The 14557-nt window shown below is 39.0% G+C and overlaps 1 protein-coding gene and 1 long non-coding RNA gene across 2 annotated transcripts in view; one reads left to right on the top strand and one right to left on the bottom strand.

Moving 5' to 3' along the window:
- Positions 1–14557, top strand: part of LOC148900824 (uncharacterized) — a 239313-nt gene that overhangs the window by 112476 nt on the left and 112280 nt on the right. The gene's annotated exons all lie outside the window — the stretch shown is intronic.
- Positions 1–14557, bottom strand: part of mdga1 (MAM domain containing glycosylphosphatidylinositol anchor 1) — a 170128-nt gene that overhangs the window by 153409 nt on the left and 2162 nt on the right. The window lies entirely within an intron of this gene.

Genomic DNA, 14557 nt, shown 5'->3' with positions numbered 1-14557 from the left:
CACAGCAATGGGGTGGGAGGTTATTTATAGACATGGCTATAAATCAAAAAGCCCCCCCCCAAAAAAAAGAAAAGTAAAGCACTGTCCAATTACTGCTGATTTGGTGAGAACTGAAAGGTGGCATCAAACTGCCGTGAGCAGGAAAGAAAAGACAAGAAAAGCACAGGAGAAGACTGAATGTGAAAGACGTGAAGAAGAACGAGAGTGACAACGGGAGAGACGTGCGGGAGGAGGCGGGAGCTCTGATGTGAATTGTGTTCGCGCTGCTGTTCACAAGCATCCTGTCATCTTCATGAATAAGTCACATGCCAAATGCTGCCCGCCCTCGCCACTCCGTGCACGCCACCTACAAAATACACACAAGCGACAGGAACTACGTTTGTTGAATAATTGGAATCGAAATAGTCCGTCCCACGTGGCACGATGGTTCAATGGTAAGGACGTTGACCTCATTCAATTCTAGTTCTGGCTTCCATGTGTGGAGTTTGCATGTTCTGCCTGGTCCTAAGTGGGTTTCCTCACTCAATCCAAAAACATGCATTGCAAGCTGATTGAGCTCTCAAAATTGTCCCATAATTGCCCCTCTGCCTCTTGGCCTAAAACGGTCGGGATAGGATCCAGCATCCATTTTGAGAATAACTGGATTGAAAAATGGACAGATGGCTAGTCCGCCCCTGCGTCAAACTGTCACAATCATAAAACTTTTTTATTTACAGTAATACGTCTGTGTAAGCTCTCAGTCGTACAGGAGTGGTCCATCGATGAGAAGGTTTCTTCAGCCATCATCTGTAGTTCTTTGTAAGTGTCGGACGTTTCGTTTCTTATCCAAGAGGCTTCGTCAGTGAACTAATTTTTTTTGCTGGTAGTTTTGACCCTATATATATATATATATATATATATATATATATATATATATATATATATATATATATATATATATATATATATATATATATATATATATCCCTACTGTCTGCCGGACTCTACTATGATTGGTCCTGGCTCTCAGGTTGGGGGGAGCAGAGGACTACTCCCTGCGGCTACACTGATTACTTCTATTGTTCTGACTGATTACTTCTACTGTCCTGCCTGAGTATGGCGTCTATGACTGGCCTGATTGCCCCATTTGATCTAGTATCACCTCATCAGCATAACTAAGCCTATGTTGCCTAAGAAGTCGGTTGTAGGAAAGATCAAAAATGAACCTCACCCCAACATGGCAATTTAGTGAAGGGTTTTGCTGTTTTATGAAAGTAGCTTATTTTACTCCCCTTTCAAACCATCTATTTTCTTTTGCTAAGATTTTAACCTCTTTGTCGTCAAATGAGTGGTTGCTAGCTTTTAGGTGCAAATCTACTGCAGATTGAGGCCCATTAGTATTATCTCTGCGATGTTGATAAAGTTGTTTTTGGAGAATTTGTTTTTAGTTTTTAGTTTGCTGACGAAGCCTCTTGGATAAGAAGCGAAACGTCAGACACCTTCAAAGAAGTACAGATGACGGCTGAAGAAACCTAATCTATTGACACAGTAATAGCAAAAATAGGTCTAAAAGCGGGGTCGTGGAAAATTAACATTTGAATTGTGTGTAAATATTTGGGTCTTTCTCAAAGTGCCAGTGAGCAAGATGTTATTCATTTTGAGCATGCAGTGCCTCAAAACAGGCTAATTATCAGGTGTGTCGAGTGTTCTATTATTCCTGATCAATTGGAGTCGTAGACATGTTATTAAAACACAGTGATGGGCCATTCAGGGCATACAAGGCCTTCTCAAAATATCTGAATCACTGATAAATGTGAATTATATTTTGTCCATGTATTCTTATTAAATAATACCAAATTGTCTTTCAGCTTCCTTTCATTGCTTTTCCCCCTGTTGTGCTGCTTTGATATGTTTGTTTTCATATTTAAGCATTTAACCAATTATGTTTAAGCCATCATTTGTGACCAGGGTCAGAAAATTACCTGGACGCCTTCACAATCATTTCTGCAAGCCCTGGAGCATAAAGATCAACAATGATGAAACTGTTGCTTGAACCAATCAGAATTCGAGTTGGCTACCCAAGGCTTGCTGGAAGGCGCTGGTGTTTTCACAAATTATGATTGACTTGTCACATGATTGGCTAGTCACTAGCCAATCATAGTATCACGAGCAACTCGCGACAAGAGCATACTGGCCAGAGCTAGCACACTGTATTGGTAGTGAGCTGCATAAGCAAATAGACTGTTATGTTGATTTAATAGCAGTTTTGTCAACCCACAAAGGCTGAAGGAGGCGAAGAAATTGATTTGAGTGCAGAAATAACCATTTCCAAGACGCACTTTTCAAGAAGAGATAGCAACTATTAAGGGCGAACAACTCAGAAGCTAGCAAAAATAGCAAATAATATCGCAATTTTATGAGGTTATCTTGAATCCACGCATTCATAGTAAAAATTAGAACAGTTCAATTACAGTATTTCTTAAGTTCTCTCAAGTCACAAGTTATTTCTTGCCAACAGCACCCTCCAGTGGACGTGTAGTAATATCACACCACACTCACAGCTGATTGAGTCAGTTGTAGCATTACTGAAGGCTGAGGAGTGTCTGTTAAAACATAAAACTATTTTCCAAAAAATTGCATTATACAATAAATATATACAATAATGGACACAATATGCACACAATCACTGAGACGTTTTAATCACTGGTAGCAGTACAGCTAATTTGGGGTTCACAGTTCAGCAGGTAGAAATGTATCCTGGCTGTTCTTATCTAATGATTTATAGCAACTAATTACCGCATTTATAGCAACTAGTTGCCGCATGTATTAATTACAGAATGCAAAGCTTTCATCAGTATTCTCTTCAGGCAGTCCACAAGCTATGCCCAAAGACCCGATCATCTTCAAAATGAACCAGTTCCACACTGTACAGTCCTGCATTTAACCACCAACCCTATCTCAAAGCCCGGTTGTGTGTGTGTGTGTTCGTATGTTGCTGACACAACTAAGTTGAGAGCAAGATGGGGGAATAAACTAGAAAGTTCATCAAAAGTTGAAAAAGCAGAAGTGAACCCGTAGTCGTCATCAATTTGTTGTTAAAAGTTGTAGCAACCAAGTTGGGAATGTCACGTTTCTGTTTGTGACCAAAAGGTGGCACTGCACGGCATCGCCACCTGCTGGTCACTTCGTCATTAGGCATATAAAAGGACGAGATGCGCACGAGGTGTCTGGTCATTGTTTGTCAGACCGCATCATGTTTGTTGGTTCTTGTCATCTTTTTAATTTTCAGTCATGTTTCGGTCATGGTTTTGGTTTGTTACTTTGGACTTTTTTGTTCTTATGACTTTGTTGTTTTAGATTTATTTCTCGCTGTCTTTATTTAATACAATTTGCCAAGTACACCCTATTCCTCCTTTCTGCCTGATTTCTGGGGTCCACCACCACCTTGCCACTGTGACACAAGAAGAAATGACAACGAAGAGGACAAAATATATATACAGTGATACTTCGGTATACGAACCCCTTGGCTTATAAACTTTTTGGTTTACGAACGTTACGTTCATGAACATTTTACCTTGGCATACGAACTTTTTTCGTACACGGAGCTGGCTCAATGAGTGATGTGTCGTTCGCGAACGAGTCCGTTCTTCTAACAACAAAATGGCAGCCGACTGTTTTTGTCCTATGTTTTTTGTCCGCGGGGGGGGGTTGAACATTAAAGAGGCAACACGACAGTGAGAGAGTTTCAACTTTGAAAGTTCAAAGGCAGAGTGTAAACTGCAAGGTTAAAATATCCCATCAATCAGGTTCCACAAACAACCCGCACAAGCCATCTGTACACTTGATGCAAAAAGCTAAACAGAACACAATTGATGAGGAACTAGGTACAATTATCACAGAGAAAGAACCTACAAGGGATCATTCCTCAAGATGGTGAAAGAAGGTTACGTTCCTCATCAAGTGTTTAATGCTGATGAAACCGGCCACTACATTCCATCAAGCCATCAACGACCATCACAAAGGTAAATAAACCGACATTATTATAAAGTACAGTTTATTTCTTTGATTATAATTAATATAAAAAAACATTTATTTGTACTTTGGGAAAATGAACTCAAGGCCGCCCAGGACACACTGTAATCATCAACATTTTCAGTCTGTGTAAAACAGAAGATTGGAACCCACACGATTCATAAGTGTTGATAACTAATAACATGAAATAATTTGGTCAAATAAATTGATTGATAAATTGATAAAACATCTTGCTGCTATATTTTTTGTTTTGGTTCAATTTGGTTTTGTTCCCTCCGATGCCCTTTTTGTTCCCTCCTATGCCACCTGTTCTCGTCATCCCTGTTGATTGTGTTCAGCTGTCTCATCCCTTTGTGACATGTCCAGGCGTTGGTCGTTGTCTCGTCACTTTGCTTGTAGTTCACTTGGTTCTTTCTCTCAGTCTTTGTTAGTGTCCGTGTGCACCTGTCCTGTCATGTTTTGTTTCTGTCTTGTGTTTTTGTGACTTAGGTTCCTTGCGCTTTTGGGGACTCTTGCGCTTTTGGGGGTTCATTTCCTCCTCACAGTGTAGTCCTGTGTGTATTTCTGTGAAATACAAACCTGCACCTCCTTGCCTCCCTGTTTTTTTTGGGCTCTTATACCTACTACCACTTCGCTAAATATGACATTCGCTTCCATGTTAGCGCCTGTACAGGTAAATAAACTCCAATGAAAGCACAGTATTCAAGTGGAAGATCTGTTTTGTGCCTTGCCAATATGCCTCGTCACTTGAATGAAAGGCAGCACCCGTATTTTAGAAGATATCCTCTTGCGGCTACCTGGTGACCACCTCAGGCTGCCACTGGCGGACACGGATATAAATCACAGCTCCCGTCACCTAAACTCTCTTATCCTTTAACCCGGGGTAGCAAGGCTAGTGTAAACCATGGTCAACATATCATTTCGTTCAGAGTGCTCTGGCTCCGCGGATGACCCGCAGGTTAATAGAAACGTCGTCAAGCTTTTATACGCGCTCAGCCGTGGACGGAGGAGGGGAGCAGAGGAAAACGGAAGAATACATGAGGAAAGAAGAATGACAGTGACCAAGAATGTGCTGAGTAAGCACACTACTAAACAGGCAGTGAGACATCGCACAGATTCTTTCTAGCCACAAAAAGGAGTAAAAAGCTTTATTTAGGTGCCGTGTGAAACAAAAACATCAAACCACACAACATTGCTTTGGCGCAATTTGCTCATTGCACAACTGAAGAACTTTCAACCCGATATGTGATTGTCGGATAAATCACTCCAGCTGTTGTTCATGCGTTGTTTTCTAGACGTTCTCGATATTGTTCCATATTCTCATTCTCTTTGTTCTCCATTTTTTGGACGTAGTGTGGTTGTGTTTATGATTACACTCGATTTTGGTATATTTGCAATTGGGTCATTTTGTCATTTGGTGACAAACTACAGTGATACCTCGGTTTACGAACCCGATGGCTTACGAACTTTTGGGTTTACGAAGGTTAAATTTATGACAATTTTACCTTGGCATACAAACTATTTTTCAGGATACACGCGGAGCTGCCACAATGAGTGAGTTCTCATCAAGTGTTTAATGCTGCTGAAACCGGCCACTCCATTCCATCAAGCCATCAACAATCATCACGAAGGTAAATAAAACGACTTTATTATACAGTACAGTTTATTTAATTATAATACCATAGCACATTTATTATACACAATATAATATATATTTTGTGTAGTTTTAAGGCTTAGAAAATTAGAAAGTAGCAAATTATGTTTGATGGGGACCTGGGAACGGATTACTCTCATTTTAATGGTTTCCGATGGGAAATACATTTTTGTATATACACTGTTCGCCTTACACACTCTGTCTGGGAACCAATTAAGTTTGTATCAGGTATCACTGTATTTGCATTTGTATTTTTCTCTTGCTTTCTGAAGGACCGTTTGGTTTTTGTCGTTTTGTCCTGGAGTGTCAACCACCGTCATTTGCACTTCGTCGCCTTTCCGCCACTTTTTGCTGCAATAAATATATTTTTTTATATATAATTACGTGATTGTATCTATTTGCAGAGACCGATTATGTTCCCAGAACCGTAATGACTGTGAGGCGTAACAACACTCCGATTTCTACAAGTAAAAAAAAAAAAAGTTAACCTTGACTACAAGGGAGGACGTGTAACTGAGGTTATCTTCAGGTGTCAGGCCAATTTGTTCAAAATCAAAATAGCATTCATTTATTAAGATCATTTGAATGGCTCAGTCATTGGTACAGTGGTTCAAGATATTTAGTAGGATTTTTTTTTTTTTTAATCAAATGACAAATGCCAGTGTAGTTGGTAGTATATTGCATTTTTGGCAGTCGATATTAAGTGCTGATTTTAACTCATTCACTGCCATCCCCGAATTATTTTGCTGATTAAAAATATGATGTAATAAATAATAATAATAATAATAATAATAATAATAATAATATCCACAAGGAGGCAGCATTTCCTTTTTTCCATGTTAGCGCTTTTGTTAAAGTCCTATATCAGGGGTCGGGAACCTATGGCTCTTTTGATGGTTGCATATGGCTCGCCGATAAATCTAAATACATATTCTCGCTTTTTTCTGTTCATTTTCTGTTGGGGCTGCAGTTGGTGGAAAGCGCAATTTTGATTGGATGACACTGACCTAGGTTGGCGGAAAGTGCAATTTTGATTGGATGATACTGGCCGTCAGTTGGAACAGGTAAACGCCCCTGAAGTACACTTCAGCTTGAATACACCGAGGATTCGCCTTTGTGGAGAAAAACGATTCTGATTCTAATTTGCAATGAAACAATACCATCGATGAAACAGTCGAATGGCTGACATTTTAACAAGCCCCATGTTAACGTTAGCATCAATAGACTTCTGTGAGAAGTATGTTGCATAGCAAGTGTGGAAGCTAATGAGCCGTGTGCAGCCTAGCTAGCAATAACTTCGCTTATGGAGCCGGCAAGTTGAATTTCATTCCGATCGTTCCGCTGGATTTTTACCAATCATGAGGAACGGAAAACGATTTAAGTTAACGGTGAGTATTATCACAAAGTTATTTTAAATAATACATTCTGACATTTTGTTGAAAAGTGGCCGTGTGTGTGTGTGTGGCGTGTGGGCGCGCGGTCGCGTGTTGTGGCTCTCACTGAAAATAAAATCTAAATATTTTACTTTTATACCCCTGTCCTATATAAACCAATATGTATGTATTGCATTGTATTTTGGACGGCCACCCTCATTTCAAGCTCAAATAACTCCAGACCCATATAATTTAGAAATTAACTTTTTTTCTGATGAAAGAAGAGAGTCTAAGGTTTCCTACGCTAAATTAAATGTTTATGTTGACCGAAAACTAAATATTCTGTCGGTCCTGAAATTTGAGTGAAAATGACAAAAACGCTGGCACTTGAGTAGACATATTTTTTCACATTGTGTGGCAGCAAATGAGTTAAGGATAAACAAAGCTTTCATCATCACCATTTTCTATTCAATACAAAGATTGTCACTGACTTATGCAAGTACATTACCGACAAATATTATGACAATGCAATTTTGTGCCATTTTTTTTCAGACATATTTGCAATTTATTTAATTTTTTTGCCTGCACTTTTAAAATACAAGGACTCTCATTTAAAAATCCACGAAGGGAAAATGTCACTTGACAAACTGACAATACAGATGACATTCAGGTAGAAGATGTAATTTGGGAAAGAATGACTTGATCGTGTGTGTGTGTGCGTGTGCGTGCGTGCGTGCGTGTGTGAGTGTGTGTGTGTGTGTGTGTGTGTGTGTGTGTGTGTGTGTGTGTGTGTGTGTGTGTGTGTTAGAAAATATTGTAAGATTAGCATCTCAAGCCCCAGTCTGGTCCTATCGCCTTCTCCCCTTCCTTCCTTTCCTCTGCCTCAGAGCGGGAGATGAATTATAGATGCTTATTAGAAAAGGGCAATATTCAGCATCCCAAACAAACTGAGCGACGATGGACATGGAAAGAGGAAGCGAATCAAAAGTGCTGATGGAGAGATCGTGAAGAGTTAACTTTGGAGGGGCTAAGGAAGAAAAACCTAGAAAGATTTTTTTTACATTTCTAGGTCAACTGCAGAGTAAAGAGCCACAGGCCACTTAAATCCTGTATTTGTATAAAGTACACCTAAAAACATACTGCCAAAAATTATAAGTGTTTAACTTTGTCTCGTTTCCACTGCATTTTATAATCTAGCCATATTTGTAAATTGAATACATTATTTTCCGTCCAAATTCTACCCCATAATTTTAGTTTCATTATTATTTTTTTAATAATAAAACATGTTGCTGATTGTGCTGCAACTCGGCTGAGATAATTGTTTTTGGGTGGTTATGCTTGAGAAAAGCATGCTCAAGACGATGGCAGCTGTATTCACCTACCAACCTACCTACCAACCTACCTACCTACCTACCTACATACATACATACATACATACATACATACATACATCTGTATTTAAATAGGAGTTTTTTTTATGTGTAAACTCTGAATGTTACGGAAGTAAATTCTAAACAATTAATTGTTGCTTAAATTATGTAATTATTACACAATAGCGTTATACTTAGTTTTTCCTAACGTTTTCTTATCTTATTTAATGTAAAATCATTGTGATCATCCTCGGACGTTGAAGAGAATTACAAGCACATTTTGAAAAAATAAGGAGTACAAATATCTTGTCTTCAAATGTTCGGACTAATCGCAAAAATAACTGATAAAAAATAATATAAAAAAATACAGACTCAAGTCAAGTCGTGTCATGTAAAAACAATTCAAGTCAAGCATTGTTTTTCCTGCTCTGAGAAATACTGTATTTTCCGGTGTATAAGATGCACCGATGTATAAGGCGCACCCCCAAGGAATTGTGTAGTATTTTTAAACTTTTTCCATATATACGGTGGACCGGACTATAAGGTACACCTTCAAGGAATTAAAAACGTTTTCCAAATATAATGTATAAATATAAACACGTTTCCAAATATAAGGCACACCAGATTATAAGGCAGTGGTTACGCACGACTTCTTCTACAAGGGGAAATGGCGTCGCTGGCTTCTGACAGTAGTTGCAAGACCTGTCGTGGCTCAATATTACTTCACATATAGGGTGCATCTGCGTAAAAGGCACAGGGACATTTTTTGAAGAAAATCAATGCTTTTGGGTGCGCCTTATACACCAGAAAATATGGTAATTACATCCCGTTTTGGAATAACGCCATAATGTAACCAAATATGAACCGGTTACTTTTGCAGGCCAGGTTCATTTAATGTCCCGTAACAAGCACATCTTGAAGTGTCTTACCAACCCGTTGACAATGGCAGTTTGCAAATAAATCAATGCTCTCGTGTCCTTGTGAAGAGTGTTGGTTCTCACACTGCCACACAATAAATCTTTTGTTCTTCATTAGTGTGCGTGTGTGTGTGTGTGTGTGTGTGTGTGTGTGTGTGCGTGTGTGCTGTGTGTGTGTGTGTGTGTGTGTGTGTGTGTGTGTGTGTGTGTGTGTGTGTGTGTGTGTGTGTGTGTGTGTGTGTGTGTGTGTGTGTGTGTGTGTGTGTGTGTTAAAACAGTTGAAGAGTCAGTTTCTCCGTGAGAGTCTTGAAGTTAGGAGAATCACCCCTAATCCTGAGGTAAATTGAGATTTCGGACTTGTGGGTGTCACTTCTTGCGTTTAATGCCTGCGGATTATGTTCTATCCACATTAAATGGGCAGGAAACTGCATAAATGAAAAATGGAGTATGTGCGGGGATTTAACGGAAATATCTTATTTTTCATAATTTAAAATAAGTTATTCAAAAATCATTTTTGACATTCCTTGGTCAAAATAACAATAAAAAATACGCAGAACATTTATAGTGAAAAAAAAGAGACAGTAATATTTTTTACCATCAGTTTGTCCAAAGTACCATCATTTCCACACGATAAGGCACACATAGCCTTCATTTTTTCAAAAATCGTCCATGCACCTTATGATCCAGTGTGCCTTATATTTGGAGTGAAATGATAAAGTGAGCTTTATGTGTTTCTTTTGTGTGTTTACAGTTGAACAAATCGTCAAGGCGGCAAATTGGCGTTTTCATGTTTATCACGTTTGTTAAAGTCATTATAAGTGCCTTGCATGCTGGGTCCGAGAGGACATTAATTTCATCTGTGCTGTATGTCATGCATAATAGCATATTTGACAATAAAGCTGACTTTGAACAAGGTTGGTCATATTGTGAATATGAATGTGTGATCAACATTGAATTAATGTTGTTGTTGTATGTGCGGAAGTAGTCGCCGAAACATGTCAGGTATTTGAACACCTACACTGTTTGTAAGTAAAGAATCTGCTCAACATTAGATATCAAGTAGACAGGAGGAACTTAGTACAACGATTGAGTTATTATGCTATTGTTTGAGTTATTTTTTATGTTTTTTTAATTATTATAGAAAAACTGATCCGGTGACTGTGAAGTGACCTTGAGAGTTTTGACAAGTACTTACAAATGTATTATTATTATTATTATTATTATTGTTATTATTATTATTATTATTATTGTGAGTGTCAAGACTTGGACACTCTTGAACTCAAAGATACAAACAATTGATACCGGCAATTGCTTTCTTAACTTTTTGGACTTTTTTGGGGGGATATTTCAAAAAATTGAAGAATTTCAAAATCGACGTTTCTTACTCCTCTATTTCTATAAACAGGGCTGAAACAAAACCAAAAAAATGTCGCTCTTGTGTTACATAGTCCTGTTGTGTCGGATTGACTACCAATATGCCGCATATGTTCTATCAGCACACGCATTTGTGACAATGTGACTGACTAATGTTCATCTGACACGATGATGTCGCTGAAAGAGTAAGCGCGTTTTGATGCGCCGCTCCCTGCTGACTCAGCAAACTGTTGCCATGTACCGAATGCGACACACACACACATACACACACACACGACAGAAGTGACGAACGCCTGCAGATGTCCTCACGGGCTGACAGAGGCACCCAAAGGCACCTCAAGAGAAGACAACAGTAAATGAAGCTCACTCTCTGAAATCCATCAGACACGCTCGCACACTTTGCCTCCCGACGGACGCATCGGTCGCATCTGTCCGCCGCGTCGAGTGAGAAACAATTACGGTGTGAGGAAAAAGACACCTGCCAACGTTTTGGGCTCTTTTTTCCCCTAGATTCTCCTGTCCTCTTGGTGACTTGCGATGGAGGTCATGGTGAAAATATGTCTTGAAATATGTATGATTGAAAATATGTATGATATGTATGCCTTGAAAATATGTATGGAATTCCCAAATTTGCTGCCCTGAGAAGCCTCCACAAGTCTTCTCAATGCAGCCCGGTGATGATCCCACAATGCTAGTGAGTGAGTCATCTCTTTTTGCCCTTACACATATACACAGAAGAATGAATGTCTCTCTGTGTCTTTGTTTTGTCATATTGTCTCTATGCTGTCATATTATTTGTTATTTAGTTTTTTTTTTTTTTTGTTCTTTTGACTTCAAGACGGCGCCGCAGGAGTGGCTGCCTTTCCAGCAGCTCATGTATTTTGTTTTTCTACTCTCATTCCTTTCATCACTTTGCTGCTGTGAAATGTAAATTTCTCCACTGTGAGACTAATAAAGGCATATCCAATCCAATAGCAATGGAGCTAGCCCAAAGCATAAGCCAACGACGCAGCTGCTCAGGGCTTCCTAACCATCACATTGAACTCCAAAGAAATCACAATAACTGTTTCCTTGATTTTTAACTTAACTTGATCTTTTGTTTTTTCTTGTTTGGGTGCTGGTAAAGCGCTGGCCATGGCCTTTAGCAATGTTTTTCCCTCTTTTTTTCATGTTAGCGCTTTGTTCCGGCTTCAGCTGTTGTTAAAGCACTATATAAACCAATATGTATGTATTACCCATATCATTTATGAATTAACCCCTTTTTTCTGATGAAAGAAGAGAGTAAGGTTTCTTGCACTGCATTGAGTGTTGATGTAGTCCTAAAACTCAACAATCTGTGGGTTCTAGAATTGGAGTGACAATGACAAAAACCCTGGCAATGCAGTGGACACGTTTTTACATGTCTGGCAGTTAATGAGTTAATTCTCCTCTTCTTTTCCTTTCGGCTTTTCCCTTCAGGGGAAAACAGACCTTGTTTACGACGGCTGCCACGACGCCTTGAACATCCTGGTCGGAGTATCCAAGGCGACAGATTGGCTCAAATTTGTTTGCTTTGAGCCGGAACACATGGCGAGACCGTCACCTGTCGCTGAGGAAAGTGAGCCTGTGTCTTACACCAGTTCTGTCCCTCAACGTCCCTCAACCCAACCCGTATTACGAAATACTGAATTCATGGTGACTATTGGGACAGGGTACAAAAAACAAAAGTACGAAAAATAAAATATAGTCAAAGCTCAGTTTTCAACCATAATCCATCCCAGAAACCTGTTTGAAAACAAATTTGGTCGAAATCTGAAACATTTCCTATTATAATCAATGTAAGTAATAATAATATACTGTATATACAATACAAAGCGCCTGCTCACAGTGGAACGCGACACAAGAATAATGCATCAACCACAATGAGACGCGACGCAAGTGATGCATAAGGAAGCAGAAGGTAGTTGAGTGGTGCATTCAGGTGCGCTCAGTTTGGTCGAGAACCGATTTTCATTTAAAAAAAAGACATTTTTGGTCGAGAACCATGATACGTATTCGAAAAGCGATTTTTTTTTTTTTTTTGACTGTTGTCAACATGTGACTGTGGACAACGTGTGGCTATGTGGTACAATTTAAAAAAAACATTTTTTTTTTTTTTTTTAATAAAATATGTTGTGTTTTTTAAGAAAATATTTTTCACTTAGGAAGGGTTTGGTGAATGTGCAAATAAGCTAGTTGGGTTCTGTACCCCTAAAATGGTGAAGAACCGCTGCTACAACATCACCGTACGCTCGAATATTCGCTTGTTAGCAATGTTAACTCATTCACTTCCAGACAATGTGCAAAAATGTGTCCACTCCAGTGCCAGGGTTTTGGTCATTTTCACTCAAATTGCAATACCCACAGAATATTGAGTTTTAGGTCTACATAAACATTCAATGCAGTGTAAGAAACCTTAGAGTCTCTTCTTTCATCAGAAAAAAAAAAAGAATTCCTAAGTTATATGGGTGTGGAGTTATCTGAGCTTAAAATGAGGCCAGCTGTTCAAGAGGCAAATGCTGCCCTCTTGTGGGAGGGAAATAATTGCCAGAGGTTTGACCAGCGCTGTATCGGCAATCCCCCTCAAGAAAAACCAAAAACTGAAACCATTTGGGAATGGCGCTCCAGGTCATGCATTTCAATTCATGAATAAATTCAGGAATGGCGGTGAATGAATTAAAATTGGGTATACGGTACTTGGCTTCTTCATAAAGTTATACAACATAATGCGTGAAGCTCATCTACATCTCAGATCATCTACGGCCGTAATTCTCCAAATATGGTACACGAGTTGCCTCCGATGGTATATGAAGAAGTCCAGAATGAAATTCATCTGGGGGTTACAGAGGCTATAACATTTTAATCCAGTGATTTCTTAAATACAGTTCAGTTGTCTTTAACTTGTAACGGCAATACATTTGCATTGAACTGTTTGTTCTCATGCATGTATTTAGATTTAATTTTCCTTTAGTTCATGTGTAGTATGATTGAATAGATGTTGAATGTTTATCTCCTGCTTTCTAACTGTCTACCCCCTCACACATTCCCCTGCTCAGTCAGGGCTGACAGCCGCCCCACGCTGTGTCTCAGTTTTTCCATGCGGGATTGAGTCACTCTCTTGATGTGTGAGAAGTGCATCTCTTGATCCATATGCAAAGTGCTTTGAGGGTTCGTGTGTAGAATGAATAGAATATACCAATAAAACCACATTGAATTGAATTAGCAATGTGCTATTTAGGTTTTACCGGGGAAATGCATCTTTTTGACAGTGGAATATACATCAATTTTCCATAGGGAAGCTCGTACCATATTCACGTTTTAACTTTTTTTCCAAATTATTTTCCCTTTTGGCTTTTTAACCATGAGATGCTTTGTCCACAAATGACGTCATAAACAGTAAATGTGAAATGTGAATCTTGCCCACTCTCATTCAATCAATCTTCTACATACACAAAGGTGTAACTTTCAATTTATGATGCTGAATTTTGTCATCAAAAGGCAGTTTACACCAGGGGTGTGAAAGTAATTTTTTGCCGCGGGCCACATTGAAGTTATGGTTTCCTCTCAAGGGCCGTTATGAATTTGGGGAACCCATTAGAATGTTTAAATCCCTTCAAATATTACATATAGAGCACACAGCAAATTAATGAATAACTCGTTCTCAAATCTGAAGTCAAGAATAATGACTTTTATTGTGGTTGACATCCAAAAATATGAAATTTTGGCTCAGATTTTAGCAATCATCATGGAATTTAACAAGTTTGATTTGCTTTCGCGGGCCGAAAAAAATTATGTGGCGGGCCGGATTTGGCCCGCGGGCCTTGACTTTGACACCTGTGG

This window comes from Hippocampus bargibanti, linkage group LG03 (genome assembly GCF_051943395.1).
Source record: "Hippocampus bargibanti isolate YZ-2025 linkage group LG03, ASM5194339v1, whole genome shotgun sequence".
NCBI lineage: Eukaryota > Metazoa > Chordata > Actinopteri > Syngnathiformes > Syngnathidae > Hippocampus > Hippocampus bargibanti.
The sequence above is the reverse complement of the archived record's forward strand: the minus strand, read 5'-3'. Positions and strand labels throughout refer to the sequence as shown.